This window comes from Agelaius tricolor, unplaced genomic scaffold (assembly GCF_023055355.1).
Source record: "Agelaius tricolor isolate 1412-34295 unplaced genomic scaffold, bAgeTri1.0.p SCAF_12, whole genome shotgun sequence".
NCBI classification, from domain to species: domain Eukaryota; kingdom Metazoa; phylum Chordata; class Aves; order Passeriformes; family Icteridae; genus Agelaius; species Agelaius tricolor.
Window position 1 is genome coordinate 16,507,975 of NW_027269272.1, and position 17,684 is coordinate 16,525,658.

Consider the following 17,684-nt stretch of genomic DNA (forward strand, 5'->3'; position numbering starts at 1 on the left):
TCAGGAAGAGTTTTGTTCCCAGAGGAGAGAGCTCTGCAGAGGATTACTCTGCACAGTAACCTGTCATGAGGGTTTGTAAATGAGCCCTGCAAGAACCCGACTCTCCTGGGCAACACTTCAGAGTGCATGGGCTGAAAAAGGCCTGAACTCTTCAGGGAGCCCTGGAGAGACAGGTCAGAGGTTAAGTGTTCGTCTGCTGAACAGCTCCAGCCCCAAAATTCAAGGCCAAGAGGAAGGGATGGAGCAAGGGAGCCTGAGCCCATCTTGGATCATCTTGCTCAGGACCTTCCTCACTCAGTCAAGTTGCTCCAGCACAACCTGGCAAGACAAGACTGAACCTTCCCAAGAAAACAGGTGTTGAGCTGGGCTCCACATGGCAACAACGTGAGAGAAACTCCCCCAACCTTCCTTCTCCCTTTCTCCTCCTCCTCCTTCTTCTCTTGCTCTTCTCCAGCCCTGGCAGCACATCTCTGCAATGGCCATGTAACAACAGCACCCTGGCTGCTGCCCAGCAGGGCTCCCACTGCATCTGGCATTTCTGGGCATGGCCCTCCTGAGTACACCCATCTTAACTGACCCACATCTTTGCACAGGCTGTTTCTGGGGCAGCGTGAGCGTGTTTTGCTACTGCAGCTTGTATCGCCCCTGCCCTGATAGGGCAGTTTTCCAGGCAGGGCAAACATTTCATCACCATCTCCTTCATGTTTCTTTTTCTTTCTCATTTCCCTTTTTTCCACCCCCATGTTTTTTTCCTTCAGTATTGCCTAACCTCCACCTGGGTGCAGGCGGTGGGGTGAGCTCACTGTGCACAGCCCTGCCAGCCCCAGGGCCGTGCAGAGCCAGCCTCCTCCACCCTGTGGGAGCCACAGGGACTCTGGTGGGAGGCATGGGGCCTGAGAAGTCCACACTGAGCCACTCCACCCAGGGACACAGCCCTCAGCTGTCCTGCTGCACATGCTGTCCCCTCCTGCATGGCATTGGGTGGAGGGAGCTTGGCCGTTTCCATCAGCATCCCTGAGGAGGAGACACGGCTCAGCAGAGAGCAGAGAAAAGCATCAGCCCCACCGCTGTCCTCCATCTGACTGTGGGAAACCAAACCTTGCACTTTCCTGGGGGTGTGGGAGGCACACAACGACCAGGGTGAGCTGCTGCCTTCCTGCACCTTCTCAGCCCATACCTCCCAAGAGACACAGTGGGAGCTCTGGTGGCAGACCTCACCAGGAAACGGTGCTTTCTGCAGGAAAAGCTGCTTTTTTTTCTCATTATTTTCTGTTTCTGCTCTTATTATTTTTTGGAGGGGGGAGGGGAATTGAGCTGGGGGATTTCTCTAAAAGTATATATTACAGGGGAAGAAATATCCATTTTCTGTCTAATCGCAAGAATTTTCTTGATGCAGACAAATATCACTTCCCAGAGGGCTGAATTGCTTCTGCTTCCAGTTGCTGAGAACTACACTTTGTTAGATGGGAGTTTGATGAAAACCTTCAGTGGTGGCAAAAATGGAAAAAATGGAAATTTTGCAGAGATAGCTGCTGGAACCCTCTGAAAGGTCATGGTTTGGTGATGAAAAAGAATTTTAAAACCTTTTTTTTTTACACCAGGTCTTTCAGCAGGATGGCTTTGCAAGGGGAGAAATGGGTTAGGAAAACAGGATGACACCACTTTCCTAGGGACAGACAGAATGAGGAAAGGTGGGGAAGGAATGAAGGTTGCCCATTGCTAGACACAGGCAGGAAGAGAGACCTGGGACTGGTGGCTAAGAGCATGGCTGGGGTTTTGCTTGGGGACTTTTAGTCTTCTAATTCTAGATTCAGTACCAGTAAGTTGCATTTTTCCCAAAAAAATATTGGTAGAGTAATTCAGAGTGCTACAAAGGTGCTATGCAAATTTCTGGTGGGAAATACAGCTGTCTCAAAACATTGATAGCCTGTGGTTTCATTTATGTGGTGGATGTTAATGTGTCTAATGATTCTGAGGAGAGATGTCTGAAAAAATGAATTTGGAGTTGTTTTGTTTCATGAGCAGTTCTGAAAAGTCAGGAAGGAGGGAATTAGTTCAGATTGCAACTAGGACTATTAGTTTAAATTACAGAAAATGTGAAAGGTGAGGAGAAAATGCTGTGCTTTGATTTGGAGCTATTTACAAGTAAAATGGAGGGGAATTTTAAACTGAAATAAACATTGCAAATGTACTTTCTTGGAATTTTTTTTCTCAGGACAAACAATTTAGTTCAACCAGCACTAATGCTCAAAACTATTTGTCACCAAATTTGCATTTTTCACACAAGGGAAGTTTCAGGTGAAATAATTGCACCCATCCCCAGAGCCTGGGAATTGAGGACATCTCCCAGCCCTTTGCCATTGTGTGAACTAACTCAACTGGACATTCATACCAAACCTCTCACTGCTGAGGATTCATCTCCAGACCAGGCTTTCCATATTGTGTTTGGGCAGCTCTGTCCTTTCAACATTTTGGCAAGGTTTCCCCTCAGTGTGGTGTCACATAGAGAGCTCAAGGGGCAGCTGGAGGTGTTGGCTGAGTTCATGTGAGTCACTCTCCTTCCCACAATGGCAGAAGGCACAAGGCCATTCCCTGGGGAAGGTCAAGGAACTCACCCCAAGTCATATCCCACAATCTGTTCCAGCCCCACAGCAACCAGGTCATGGGTCCAGAGACAAAAATGTCACACCCAAACCCTCAGCATGAGGTCCCCATCTCACATGCATGGCTGCAGAAAATCAACCCTTCAGGCTTTGCACCATGGTGAAATTCCTTTTCCTGGTGGGGGACACAGAGGGCACTTCCCTGCACCAGCACCCAGGGCTGGAGGGGATGAGCATCCTCCCAGGGGATGAAGGCAGTTGGTCACACACCAGCCTGGCTGGACCTTGGCCCGTTCTGTTTTTCTGAGGTCCCACTGAAAATGGCAGTGGTCAATAAAAGAAGATAGCCAAGATTAGGAGCAACATTTTTCTAAGAGGTAAGTTAAATAAGAGGAAATGGTTTTTCATCCAAAATGACCTGAAAATCTAGTTTCTAGCTGTGTACATTAACTCTTTAGGGGCAGCAAGGTTTGGAGACATCTCTAATGTCTCCGTTTCATTTCATTTCAGATTTTCATTAACATTTCAGAAGGGAATAGAACAAAGCAACTTGGGAAATGGTTCCTAGTTTCTGAAATGTCTCAAAAAACACGAGGGTACCTTGAATTTCCTATATTCCAGAATCTAGGCAAAGGAACATTAATAAACCAGACTTTTTAAATCCAACCTGCCATTTTTCCCATCACTTTAATCATTCCCTGTGACCTGCTGCCCAAACAATGAAGCAGTGTGCAGGGAAATCATTCATTAATGTTTACAAGACACTCAGATAATAGTGGGAGAGAGGAATAGAGATAGCACATATGAATAAATGATAGCAATAATATGTTCAGTCTCTGAGATTACACATGCTATAAAATCTGAGCAAGTGCTTAAGTTTTTACAGGTTTGAGCCTTGGCTTGGTCCAAAGATACTTTCAGGTCAGCCTGTTATGTCCATGAATGAAGGACTGCCTGGATCCACTTGGCTGCTGTGGGTAAGAAGAGGGAAGCTGTCAGATATCAGGAATTTGGCAATATCACCACGCTATTTAAGTCATGCTAGTTAACTGGAGGAAGATCATTCACTAAAACACTGTGTTGATAAATACCACAGAAGTGTGGAGCTGGGGAGGTCCAGAGGAACAAACATTGTTTAGGTTTTACAGTGCAAATCCCTCTAGGAACAGAAAAATGCCTTTCCATTTTTCCCAATCCCAGACATTCCTTGGAGCATAGGCCATGGCTGCTTTATTTTTAAAATCAACAAGTTCTTCTGAAGAAAAAGCATTTCTTGGTCTCGTGACTGCCACAGCAGAAAGCTCCGTCCCCTCGCAGTCCGGCAATGAGCTTCCTGCCAGCTGGACTCACTGGCTGCCTAAACCCTGCCCCAGCGAGGCACGAGCTGCCTCTTATCTGCCAGCCTGGGCTGGAGCAATAGGATTGAGACATTGCAAGATATCATCTGAGAAAGCGAGATAAATCCAGGCGAGTTGATTTGTCCGTCTCTGCCGAGCACGCAGGCAGCGCATGGCCCCGGCAGCGCCACCTGTGCCGAGCCCACCCAGCCCTGTGCAGCCTCACCTGGGCACAGAGGCTGCCCTGCAAGGTCAGGGGGAGCCTTCAGCCTCGCCAGGCTCTCATACTGCACACACACCACCATGCCCGGGAGGCACCGAGGCCACCCTTCCTAACAGTGTCATTATTGCATCCTATGAGCAGCCCCAAGGGTCTTATGCCAACTGGATTAACCATATCAAAGCTGGATTGTGCAAGAAAAGCAACTTATTTCCCCTCATCGTGAAGGTGGTTACAACGTGAGGGAAACACCAGTACTACACATTTAACAAGGAAAAGTGTTTCACTCCAGAAAAATGCAAAACTGATACTCCTTCCATTCTCTGGCTGTGTTCTTGCTGTCCCTTATCTCCGTAACACATCACAGCACACTGTGCCTGAAGGCTGTGCCCCATCACCAGGCTGCAGCAGCACCTCATAGTTTCAACTTTCTCTGCGTTTTCAGTCCAGTTCTGTACTGGCTACTTTGTACTAGTTGAAACACCTTATCTCCTTGGCTGGATCAAGGTCTCCTCTGTGCGTGTTGCAGTTTAGCAGTCTGGCATGTAGAAACGGCAAGTTTCAACTATCACCAGCTGCTCTGTGTCTCTGTCCAAGGCACACTGTGCTTCCCTCCAACAGGATTTCTTTACAGACTGGTTTAAACCTCACCTACCTGCAGCAGGGTATAAGCCCTTGCTTCCTACTAAAGATGTGTTGAATCTGTTCAAGCCTTTGTCTCCCTGAATAGGCAACCAAGTGGGGAAATTCAGCCTGACACATGGGGCTGGCAGAAGCAATGCTCTGAAAGCCCAAGGAGGCAGGAATAGCCAGAAGAAACCCAAACAGGGGTTGTGTATGAACACTTGCAAGGCTGGTACTCGCACTTGAGGCAGTCATCTGGGTGGTCTCTAAAGGTACTTGAAGGGCACAGCCAGCCTGCCATGGACTGCTCCTTTAGTTGAAGGGCCTCTTTGGAGCATCTCTTTTTCTGCACCCATTACAAAAGCAGCAGAGTTATCCAGCCCCAGTGAAGATGCTCTCACTGGTGTACCTGCCCATGTTCACAGTGCAGCCCAGTGGCAGGTCCAGAGGAGAAACACCCCACACCACCCACCTGCCCCCCTCTTTGCAGCCACTTGTCCCCTCACCACCTCCCAGACAGAAGAGGCTGTCCAAGTCTCCAGACTGAAATTCTCCATATTATCATTACTGTTATAGCATCTAAAGAGGACCCAACCAAGAACAAAGGACTTGTTTTGCTGGATCCTACACATCTCATGCGCTTTAAGGAAGTTTCTCTGTCTGTGAACACACTCATTGAGTTCCTGGTCTTACAAACTCTTACAGGCATTACCATAAAACCTCTGAGAAATTACATGGACAGGAAAATGACCAGGCCCTGCAGAAACTGCCTGGTCCTGTCGTCAAGTTTAATTAATCTGTCCATGGCTTAAGCTGTTCAGAAACACCTCCTGGGAGATGAAGGCAGGACAGGGAGGGCTCAGGAGGTGTTAATGACCCATGGAGAGCACTACTTAGCTGGCAAAGAAGCTCTGCTTGTTGTGGTCTTGTGGAGCTCATGCTGCTCTGGAGGGTGTCCTCACACGTGGATTGTGTTTTCTGTGTATTTGATTGTTCTCAGTCAAGGAAGGAGTCTGAATGTCTCTGCTGAGAGACTCCCTATCAAGGCTGGAGTTTCCTTGTTTTGCATTTCTGCTCATCTCACAAACATATTTACATTTCTCGAGCACTGTTTTCCATGGATCCCACGACTGTGTGCAACAGCTGCAGTGCTGACCCCTCCAAAGCCACATCTGCAGAGGGATTTGGAAGTGTGTGCACTGTGTCCCTCCCAGGCAGCACTGGGCTCTGTAGGGACCCGCTGTGAGCCACCACGTCAGTGGTGCTGTGCCAGCTCCTCCATGCTCTGAGCATTCTCCAGCCAGTTCTCTCTGTCTCAGAGCTAGACCTGATGTGTGTAACAGACCTGCTCCCTCCCGAGGGAAAGCTCTGCACTGTCGTCTTTTTGCCTTACCCAGACAGGCAGACCGATGAACCCCTGAGATACTGGGAACGCCGGCTACTAACAAGGATGGCCAATGCCTGGGATGTCTGGGGGCTTCAGGCATCTTAGCTGAGCTCTTCCTGCTCAAGAGAAGGCTAATTAATCAGCTCTGCTGTTCTGGCATCACCCAAAAGTGAAAATACTTTCTGGCAGGGCAGCAGGCACAAAATTAGCTGCTGCATTAAACTGCCAAATCTCCTTTACTCCTTTATTAGTTGCATTTGGTGATGATGAGGAGTGAGGCATTAACCGGTCCCCGATGGATAAAGAAACTATTACTCTGCTTTCTCTTTGCAGCTGGGAAGAGGAAATAGGTTTTATTACCGAGATTTCCTTGAAGACATTCACTTGACTTTGTGGCATCAGAGACGGAAGAGAAATGAAGAACACAGGAATCTTGGCACAGCAGGAGAGATTGTGCACGCATAATAACAGAGAGAAGCACCAGGTCAATTGGGAGCTGAAAATATGCTTAGGTGATTGAATCCTTGTGTTGGGTTGAAGCTTTGACGATCTGCTGGGCTTAACTAATTTCAGAATTGCAGCCAGAATCTCTGTGCTGGCACTCAGGGCCTAAACCAGGGAACCTGCTGGGAAGACACATTTGGAATGGATGAGAATGGAACAGAAGAGAAAAAAAGATAATAGAAATGATAGATTATTAATTCTTTGTTGTTTGGTTTTGTTTGTTTTTTTTTTACTCAAGATTAGATTTAGAGCTTACCCATCCTTGTTTTAGGCCTACATCCCAGCTAACATGACATGACCCTACTGGAGGAAGGTGCAGACTGGAAGAGCCCATGCAAATCACAATCCATGCCTTGAAATTTCAGAGGGCTCATTTTGGAATGAAATACTGAGTTTCCTAAGGGATAATTGCAAATTCTTGAGTTTGCTATAATTTGTTACCAAGACAAACACAGCCTGGACACAGATGTCCAAGAGATCTAGAGCAGACCAGAGCAAAAGGACAGAGCTGGTACAGAGCTGACCTAAGCATGGTGGGGGACCAACGGTCTGTGAACCAGCATTGGGACGAAAGTGGAAGAAACACCCTAACCATGTGGGGAAAGAGATCTTGTGACAGGCAGGCAGAGGCAAAAAGCCAACCTGGCCAAAGAGGATGTGGTAACCCAGGCCTGTGAGGACCAGGCTCCAAAGCCCAGCAGGTCCCTCCTGTTCTTGGTCACTGAGGGACCATTCTCATCCCATGGGCACGTGGAGCCCAGTCAGGAGGAGGGTTGGGAAGAGGAACTACATGAAACCATCTTGTCCCATCACTTCTGACAATGAGGAGAGCTGACATGGGCAGGTGGGGCAGGTGGCCAAGGGATATCCTCCTGGACAGGGTGTATCTGAACCTCCTAGGAGGAAAAGTTCAGGCTCCTGGCTCAGGCGCTGGCCCAAATATCAGCACAGCGTGGTGAGATGAGCTTGTCTCTCAGATCAGGTCAACCAAGAGGCTGGCAGAGGCCTGAGATTTACTTCTGGTAGCTCTTGCTGGCTGCTGCTCAGGGCACCACCCCCCAACTCTGCTGTACCTCAAATCCTCCCGCCTCCCTCCACCTCACTTTCCACATCTACAAAGTGGAGCTAAAGCTAATTACAGCCCCTAGAATGGAGCTGCATCACTTGACTTTACCAGTGTTTCAAAAGCACCCAGACATGAAAGGTGCTTGAGAAAGCAGAGTATTGTTATTACTAATAATTACAAAAATTAACCAAATATTTGTCTAGCAGCATCCATCCCCACTGCTGCTTCTTACATAAAACACACACATGCTCTGGCTGCCAAGCCAAAGCCCCAGAATCACTACATCAGCCCTACGGTATCGAGAAGGGGGGCAAAGTGCCTTGGGTCTAAAAAGGGTTGTCTGTTCCAGCAATTAATTTAATTGTCCTAAATATAACCCAGGTATAGTGCAGATCCAGATTGCTGGCTGACAACAAACCCAAACAGGGCCCAGAGGCTGTGAGGCAGCAGGTTAAATGCTGCCTCTGAAGCTGCTGGGCTGATCCTGGCACACGAGTATATTTTCTCTTGGTATTCGCCGCCGCTTGCTGCTGTGGAGTTGAATTCTCGTAAAATGTTTATCAATGCCTGGGCATCTTCCAAACCAAGAAAGGGTGCATGAGAAGTGTCCCCTTGCAGTCAGCAGAGACTGGATTTCATCACTTGTTTTAATTCCCGCCTTCATAATTTTATTACTTTTTTTGTCCTATTTTCTAATAAGCTCTTCTCACACCTAATGAAATCAGTTCATTTTTCCTTCTACTTACCTCCCCCTGCTGCCATCGCGATTACCTAGACTAGAAAAATACAGAGCACGGGGTCCTGCAGGCTGAGGTTTTAGTGACTGATTTCAACTGACGTGAGCAGAATCGGCAATGAACTTCAATGTCATGGAATTTTGATTCCTCCCTCTTCCGTATTGCATGAAATATCTGAAGGGGACAAATGCCAAGGAGTGAGAAGAATTCTTTTGGGTTGTACAACCAAAAATGAAACTAAGAAAGGAGCCATTTCCAGAGGGGGAGATGCAGTCAGCTGTGCAAACGTTATCTGTAATAGATGGCATCTCTCACTGACGTGATCTCTATTATCCTCCTATCTCAGCATCTCACAGGCTTTAATGGATTCTTCCCTCCAGCATTTCTTCAAGACTCTGCTATTGTCCTACACACGTTTTACTAACCAGGACCAGAAGTACCAAAAGGCCAAGACCCAGCTTCCCTAACCTATGCTGGCACTCAAGTTCCTGTTGGTCACTGTCTAAAAACCCACCTGTAATCTGGGCATTACATTATTTAACAGAAATTCATTTGCAAAGGTAAAAAAAGTGTTCTGTGGCCACAGAGAGGCAAACAAATCTCATAAAATCCAAGTTTATTTCCTGCTCTGCTTTCAAAACAAAACACAATAATTTTAGCAGACAATTAAACTCTCTGATTTCCAAGGGAGGCAGGCACACAAATACTTTTGAGGATCTGAGCCCACATGATTATGTAAGGAATTAGTAGGAGGGAATTAACCCAATCGCTGGAGCATCCTTGTGGCGAGGATATCATCCACACTTGGGGCTGCCATATGGGAACATGTCAGAGCAAAATGTAAAACTCAGAAATACTTAAAATTTAAATCAGCAAAGTGCCAAAAAATGTCACAGCACTGCTCCATGCAGGACAATATCTAGCCTGTGCCCTTTCTACCTCCTGCCTCACCACCGTGCTGTCTGTACTCCAGAAAGCCAGGGAAAAAAAGCCCAGCATTGCACGTACTGCTTCAAAGCACGTGGGACCTCCATGAAGGGCAGTTGCCCGTGGACTGGTTGTCTTTGCATTACCCTCTGTGCGTGGACACAGGCTCTGTGTCAGGGCAAATGAGACATTTGGCAGGAGGACGAGGGGTGCTCCATGCCGAGCAGACGCAGGGATGTGGGGACAAGGCAGCAGCGGGGCAGGATTTCCACCACCCAGCAAGGATCTCGCATTTCTCCCTCCACCCCGGGGCTGCTCATCAAATATACTGTGATATTAAACCAAAACTACTTCAAAAACATAAAAATAAGTAGGAGCGAGCAGGATTTGGGGAAGGAATGGGGTAGGTCGTGGGCTCTTCCTCAGGACGTGGTAATGAGGAGCATTGAGTGAGGGCAGTTCCAAGGTGGGCTCCTTGATTCCAGCCTGAATGGGACATAAAGAAGATCTGGCTCCTTTCCCACATTTTAATGCTGTGACAGTTGAATTTATGACACTGAAACCCGTGGAGTTGTTTCAGGAGTGAGGACTGAGGCAGCAGCAGACCTGGGAATGCAGAATGTAGACACTGGGAACCAAATCTCCCTGCCTGGGATGGACGCAGCTCCCAGCACGGCTCTGACAATAAAAGCAAAGCTTCCCGGGCAGGCAAAGGCTGCCTCGACTCTCACTTTAATTGAAACCTCCTGCAGTCGTATACTTCACCTTACATTTAATGATTCACATCTTAAGCAGCCCACTTGTACCTTTGTAATCTTTGGGAAGGTTAACTTGTTGATCCTCGAAACTTGTCTGCAGGGAGAGAGGCAATTTGCAGGGAGGCTCGGAAGGAAAAAAGTATCAAGTTTTCTGATGAAAAGTATTTTTATTGAGGGAGAAGGAATGAGAAATGAACTGCAAAATTCAGAAGAGCCGATGAGAGTTTGGAAAGCAAAAATAAAACAAGAAGAAAAAAAAAAAAGGAAAAAAAAGTCAATAAAAAAATAGGAGGGGTGGGGGGAGCAGTTGGGTTTAGTTCCCAGTTCCTGGGAGATGGTTTATTTCTGCTTTATAGGAATCAAAAATATATTTGTCATTTACCAAATTAAATAAAAATAATCCTAGTATTAAATTATTTTTAGTACATTAAGAGTTACATTCTTATAAGCAATAATCTATTTGTAACACTGTAATGGAGTAACTGGCAATTTCATACAGCTTCGGGATCGATTTTTTCCTATTTGCCATGTACCTATGCAAATAAATATCCCATTTGATTCATGTCCATATCGTAGGATCTGCCTGCTTCTTTCTTACTCCTTTAATATTTAATTATTTAAAACAAGTAGAAATCTCACGGGAATTTTTGTCTCAAAAAATAGCTGACTTTTTCTTGTCATATGAGAATAACAGAAAAAAAGATGTGAAAATCTAATTCTTTTTAAGTCCTAAAACTGAAACTCAAATAAGGACGAGGAGAAAAAAATCTTAAACCCCAGAAACCAAACTTCCTCCCCTCCCTTTTTACATGAATATTCTGAGTTTTTACTGTAGCTATTCATAGTCATACCTAAATGTAGTCTATAAATCTACTAATATATTATTTAACACTCTAACTACTGGTATAAAAAATTATAAAATATTCTGTTGGCAATACATTTAATTGAATTCTTTTTAGAGACAGCTTGTTACTGCCAGACATGCTTTTAGAGATAGTACGGAGAAATAAAAGAATTCCAGAAGGCAGTAAAACAAATAATCACCATTTTCACCATTACTTCCAGATACCCTCCTATCCAATCACTAAATCCTTTAAGTCTAAATCAAAGAGTTTCTGTGAACAAAATTGCACAGATCATTTCAAAGAATATAAAAATTACGTCGATGTTTTATTTGAAGAGAGAAATTGAAATTCACAGAGTACTCTACTGGCTGAGAGTCTGGGGAGTTATTAAAGGAAAAACAGAAATAAACCAGGCTAGTTTAGCCTGAACTTTAGAGACCTGTTTCAAAACGATCAGGGTCAATGCAAATCCCTCTCTTAATTACACTATTCTTGTGCCTCTAAAAGTTTGAGGCATTGTCCTTCTTCTTAGTCTCTCTGCTGATTTTTAATATCAGGTATCTGCAAGATTCTCTGAGACGTAGGAGTATAAATAATATTATAAACCATTCAAAGCAAACACTGCCTTTTATTCTTTTTATTACTTTTTTCCCCAACAAAGCAACTTACACATTTGGTTTGAACTACCTCAGCACAACTCCTAATGAGAGAAGTATCTGTAGGGGTTAGTGAGGTTTTTTTCATTGTAACGTCTGAACGCTGACAGATCTGCTGAAAAGAAAAGAGGTCAGTAGTGCTGCTCAGCCATGGGACAGGGATTTTCAGCTTCCACTGGTCACACACTTCAGTTTGGTGGGTGCCAGGATGACAAGATTTGGGGACAAGCAAGGAATTAGGCTTGCCCCACCACATCCCGTGCCAGGAGGCTCCTTACCCGGCACAGCCCCACTGAGGCACGGACAGGCTTTAGTCCATAACTGGTTAAAAATCGACTGGGTCCAGGGTGGGGTGGGAGGTATTTATTTGCAGCTGGAAAACTTTAGGATGAATTTTCCCTTTTAAATTTAAGATGGGGCAGAACTGATGTGGGGCTGTGAGTGCTCTGTGGAATGGGGACAGTCCTTACGCACCTTCCGAGAACTGCTGTTTATGCTCAGTCAGTTTGGGAGATCAGGCAGGAGACAGGCAAGTATCTTGCTCCTATGTGGCAAGAAAGTAATTTTTGACAGGCAAGTCTACACTGTCTCCTGTCAGCAAGCAGATATGCCAGTTATTTGGATCATTTTGCCAGAATATTATCCTGGGGGTTGACGTGCACACAGCGTGGATGTACACCCCTCCATCATCAGAGCAGCTCTTCTTGCAGGGTATTCATCCGAGGGCAATTCAGTATCCCAAACAGGACGGCTGGACACGGCACGGGGGTTAAAACGTGTCCTCAGGCCGTGAAGGGAGCCGTGGCATGGCATGGAGGCACTGAGGGCCGGCCAGCCACACACCCCTCCACAGCCCCTGGCTGTCCCTCCCTCCATCCAGACCTCATCCCTCTGGTCCTGTCCTCCAGGGCACCCTGTGCTTCCCTTCCCAGCACCCATGCAGATGCTGGCAGATGCCAAGTGGTATCTGCAGCCACCTAAAGCCACTGCAAAGGAAGTAACACAGACTGGGCTGGGGGCTTGTGGCCAGTGGGCTCAGTGGGAGCCAGGCCGGGCGAGGGAGAGGTACAGTCAGGTGTGCCCAGGGCGTGCTGGGACAGCCAGGTTTTACCACAACATTCAAGTTTTTCCACTTCCAGCCCTTTCCCTTGCAGTAAATATCGAGTTAGAACACAAACACTCAAATTTACAAGAAAAAAATAAAAAGAAAGCAAGAGAAAGGAGCCCCAATGAGCATTGCAGCACCCCACTCCCTGCCATTCCCAGAGGCCCAGCTGCTGCTCCCTCTTCTCCTCCCGGTCGGAGCCCATGCCTCTTCCGATACCCAGGAAAACATTTTGTTCTGCGTTAAAGGCTAAAGCTAACACATGACCAGCAAGAGGCAGCAGTTTGTTTAGCTCTTGGAGTTTATTTTAATTGCGGCCTTGTTTTGTAATGAGGACGGCTGCAGCAGGGGGAGCCTGCTGGGATCCGGGGGGCTGTTCCAGAGGATTTTCCTTATCAATAAAAAGAAGTCTCAACTATTTAAATTAACAACAACTGCATGGCATGCATGCTCAGCTGCTTTGTTTTCTGGGAAGTTAAACTGTACATAATTGCTTATTAAGGATTTCAGTGGCTGGCTGGGATCGCAAGTCCCCTCCAAGTGCCATCTTTTACATCCCCAACATCCACCGGGGAGGAATGAAGACGAGAGAAACAGGCCCCATGTTCATGCTGACAGACATAAAACAGCCTGGTAAACCTTAGTAGTTTGTTATGATGATGCATGAAAAAAAGGAGGAAAAAAAGTAAAATCATGTGATTTCTATGCAAATCAGATGAATTGGACGGTTTAAAAAAACCTTAAATGTCAGGTAGATAAGATCACATACACCTAGAGCAGTGTCATGATGTTTTCTGTACATTACATTCATACTGGAAACCAAAACGTGTTACAGAAATCAGACACCCACAAAAAGCTCTGAGATTGCACTGAGAACAGGTTCCTGCAAAGCACCGGCCTCTGACAAAAAAAAAAAAAAAAAAAAAGGCAAAAGAAAAAAAGTAGGTTAGATTAGAAAACAAGATAGCTGAATTCAGGCAGGGACTCGGCTGTCCCTGCGCAGCCTGGCCTCGCTGCATTTGCATTAATGTGCACAAAACTCTTTTTAAGTAATGTTCATGCGGTGGCACCCAGCTCCAAAATGGGCAGGCTGTCCCTGAAACTCATCCTCATGCAGTGGCACCCAGCTTCAAAACAGGCAGGCTGTCCCTAAAACCCATCCTCGAGGGCCACAGCGAAGGAGAGAGGTTCACAGGCTCTCTTCTGTCAGGCTAAACTTTTCTCTCTTAGACACGTATTTTTTTTTTCCCTTTAAAAGTCCTGGCAGTTATTTTTGTGTGAAGATGGGGAAGCCTTATGGCCTGAAGGAGTTAATTTCAAAAGAAAAAATTATAGTAAGGTATTGTTTATTTAAGCAGTGTTTTGTAGAAGACAAGGCATTTCTTTCCAAGGGTGCGGTTCACCTGGGAAAAATACGCACTGGCCTCGATATACCATAAAAACCTGCTCTGTGTCCCCGGAGGGAAACGACCCAAGCCCAGGGACTCCCCTCACTGCCAAGTAGCACCTCCAGCTCCGAGGCCCTTCAGCACTCAACTGCAGCTCCCAGAGATGGCTGAATAATTTCACACTGCTCTGTGCCCTGCACGCCAGCACACAGGCAGAGGGGTTGTTTTTCATCCCAGGAGCTTTGCCAGGGGAGGACATGAAGAAGCTGGAGAGGGACAGTCCGTGGGAGGGTGTGAGGCACCTGTGGCAATGCCCAGCACTGCTCCTGCCTCTGCTCCTGCTCCTTGGAGCTGCTTCAGTGCGACCAGAAATACCCCTGCCAACTCCAAGGGGGACCATTTCCCAGCAGCATCATCCCTGTGCCAGCACTGCCACCACTTTGAGGGGTGGCACTCAGGGGTTCAAACCCTTGCCTGGGTGAGGAGCTCTCTGCAGCGTAGAGGGTGTTTTGAGAGAGGGGTGCATGGGGCTGACCCCCGCAGCGGGGTTGCCACAGCCTCCCACAGGCAGGGCCGAGCTGCTGCTCCTCCACGTGCCACACAGGCACCTCGTGGGTGTGCAGGAGCCACGCCGAGCCCGGGGCCGCTGAGAAACGTCCCACAGCCGACGTGGGGCCGCCGGTGGCTTTGCACACTCCCACCAGCCACCCTCCCCACCACGGGGCCGCCGTTGTCCCCCAAAGAGAAAGCACTTGCTGTCGCTTGCAGAGGCAGGGGAAGCTGTCCCACCGGGACATTGCCACCCTGGCAGCCACCACCACTGCCAGCGGCGGCCGTGCAGGCCCCCAGAGCTCGGACAGGCAAAGGAAGAGGGTGTCAAGGCCGCACTCAGCAGAGATTCCTCTGGCCAATGGTGGGAGAGGGCTCCCAGGAAAATTACTCCATCCCCAGCTCCCTGAAGTCCCCAGCGAGGCAACACAGGGACCGCTGTTGGTTTTGGGGCAGCAGGAAGCAGTGGGGAACAGAGGTGGGTGGCAAGAGCCTGTGGGTAGCTGCAGCCAGGCCCTGAGTGACAGCGAGGGAGTAGGAGAAGGTATGACACCAGAGCAGAAAGGCCAAAACCTCAGCAAAGGCGCCCAGGCCGCTCAGCTCCCAGTCCGAAAGGGATGCTGCTGGCTGCTCCCTATGTCCCCGCAATGAGGCGGGTTAGGATGGAAACTCTGATGTAAGCCCGGCTTGGCTGTGGCCAGGCAGAGTGAGAAATCTCCCCCGTAAGAGTGCTACTTGAACGGAAGCTGTGCTCGACCTCGGGTCTCCACCAAAAATCCCCCAAGCGGCAGCCCTGCTGCTGCTGCTCCCGAGCGTCCCGCGGGCGCTGGGCTCGCTGGGCTCCGGCTAAAGCGAAAGCGTCACGCACTGCAGAGAAATGACAAACAGAACAGATCTGTCGATCCCAACAACCCCCTTCCTTTGGTTTTCATTGCCGGGGAAAAAGAAAAAAAAAAAAAAACAAATCAAAATCCCGGAACAGAGTTGCTATTCTTGGGTCCGTCCCTCCTTCGGTCACTTGCAGAGCCGGGAGCCCCCTCCCTGCCCCGGGCCGGGATCGGAGTCGCACAAGTCACACAGCTCCAGCCGCACTCACTCCCTGGGAATCCCACATCGCATTTTAACTACAGGGAAGCCGTCTCTCCAGCATATCTGTACCACCTCAAGTGTCTCGGGAGTACCATCCCTGTCTTTCCACCGGGCTATTTTTAATGACGAGTCGTATTAGCAGAAGGGCTTTCTTCCTAATTTATTACCCCCCCTCCCCGCCGCCCAACCTCCTTGCTTTAAAATGTTTCGGTTCAAGAGCTCAGCTGAGAAATGAAAATAAAGGCAACACCCGGGCACTTTGCGTCCAAGGCGGCCGCTCCGTGGGCTCGCCAGGGCTGGAATCAGTAGCTCCGAGCAACTGCACCAGTGGACCGAGGGCACCGTGACCTGCGGTGGTTATTCTCGTAAACAAATTTCTATTAATCACCAGGGCCCGGGAATGCCTTCACAGCCCAGAGCGTGCCTTCCCCCGCTCCCCACCACCGCGACCGGCAGCTCGCAGCCCAAAAACCCGTCCGGGAAAGCAAAATGAGCGATCTGAACCACCCCTAAAGCCAACCCTTGCTGCAGGGCCCCAGGAAATAAACACGCGAGGCTGGGGGACAGGCGCAGAAATCTCCAGAGATTTACATCCAGGGTGCTACTTCTGCACAGGGGAGCGGGGAAGGTTGGGGTGACAGGTCCCCTCCTCGGCACCCCCTGCGACACCCACCCGAGACACTGATTGCAAGGCTTTGCATCATCCCCCCCTCCCACCTCCCAGCAAAGGCCTTTGCCCAGCAAGACGCAAAAAGTGCAGAAATAAAATCCCTTTCCAGAAAAGCCAAAGCGATTTTGCATCCCCAGCACAGTACAACAATTCCATACAAGCAGAATATTTATAGACTTACAGGTTATTTTGCAACAATAACAAAACAGCTACACAGAATTAACCCACCACTTGAGGGTCCTGGAAAGGAAAAGAGAACACGGATGGAAAAAAATATAAAAGAAGAAAAAATCATCACAATGGGGGGGTTTTGTCTGGAGAATTCTGGTAAAGAAATAAAAAAGAAAAAAAAATTAAAAATAAAACCAAAAGTGAATATTGGGAGTTCATGGGGAACAGTCTTTAAGGAAAAAGCTTCTTTCCCCAAGAGTAAATCCCATTGGAGGCCCTGAGCCGAGTGCGGCTGTTTGCAAAAAAATATTAAAAAAAAAAAGCTGAATGAGGGAAAAATAATTAAAGAAAAAAAAGTAAAAATCCAGAACAATGCAGCTGGCTCCTGGCTTTGCTCGCTGGGTTGTTTGGTTGGTTTAGGGTATTTTTTAGGGGGGGAGGGTGTTTTAGAAACGCGAAAGTGACCCCCCGCCCCAAAAGAAATAAATTAAAAAATAAACAAAGATAAATGATAATTAAAAATACATATACATATATATATATATATATATATATTTAAATATATATAAAAATAAAAGGCGCATTTTTTTCCAAGATCTCTTCGCTCGTTTTCGGAGAGGTTTGGGAGGAGAAAAAAAATAAAAAACCCACAAAAAACCAGAAGCGGAGGCTGGTGGTGGCAGGGGGGTGAGATGTGTATTTGCACCGCCCGGAGCCGTGCCCGGGACCCCCCGTTTTCCTCTCCCGCCGCCGCCGTCGCCGCCGTCGCCGCCGCCGCCGCCGCTGCTCGATCCGCGCCGCGCGCGCTGCTCCGCGCCCGCGCGCCCCCCACGTCACCGACAGCACCCGCCGCCACGTGACCCGCCGGCCGGGCGCGACCACTGCTGGAAGGGGGGAACGGGGAGGGGGATGAACGGGGGGCGACACGGTGAGACCCCCGCCGCCGCCGCGGCCCCCCCGGGACGCGCGCCCCCACCTCGCCCACCCTGTTGGCGGCAGCCCCGGGGGGGCGCGCACACCGGGAGGGGCGCGGCGCCGGGGAAGGAGC

The 17,684-nt window shown here is 48.2% G+C and overlaps 1 long non-coding RNA gene across 14 annotated transcripts; it reads right to left on the reverse strand.

Moving 5' to 3' along the window:
• Nucleotides 1-3,271: 3,271 nt before the first annotated feature.
• On the reverse strand, nt 3,272-17,447 carry LOC139594993 (uncharacterized). Of its 14 annotated transcripts, XR_011680809.1 has the most exons (5): nt 16,647-17,447; nt 12,139-12,208; nt 11,678-11,776; nt 10,212-10,359; nt 9,078-10,011 (listed from the first exon to the last, which is right to left on the reverse strand). It is a non-coding gene; the product is annotated as an uncharacterized lncRNA (long non-coding RNA). The 14 variants fall into 14 exon arrangements; XR_011680811.1 differs by lacking the exons at nt 9,078-10,011; nt 10,212-10,359; nt 11,678-11,776; nt 12,139-12,208 and adding exons at nt 3,272-3,574; nt 6,532-6,794; nt 8,488-8,652; XR_011680808.1 differs by lacking the exons at nt 9,078-10,011; nt 10,212-10,359; nt 11,678-11,776; nt 12,139-12,208 and adding exons at nt 3,272-3,574; nt 6,532-6,797; nt 8,488-8,652.
• Between the last annotated feature and the right edge of the window lie 237 nt (nt 17,448-17,684).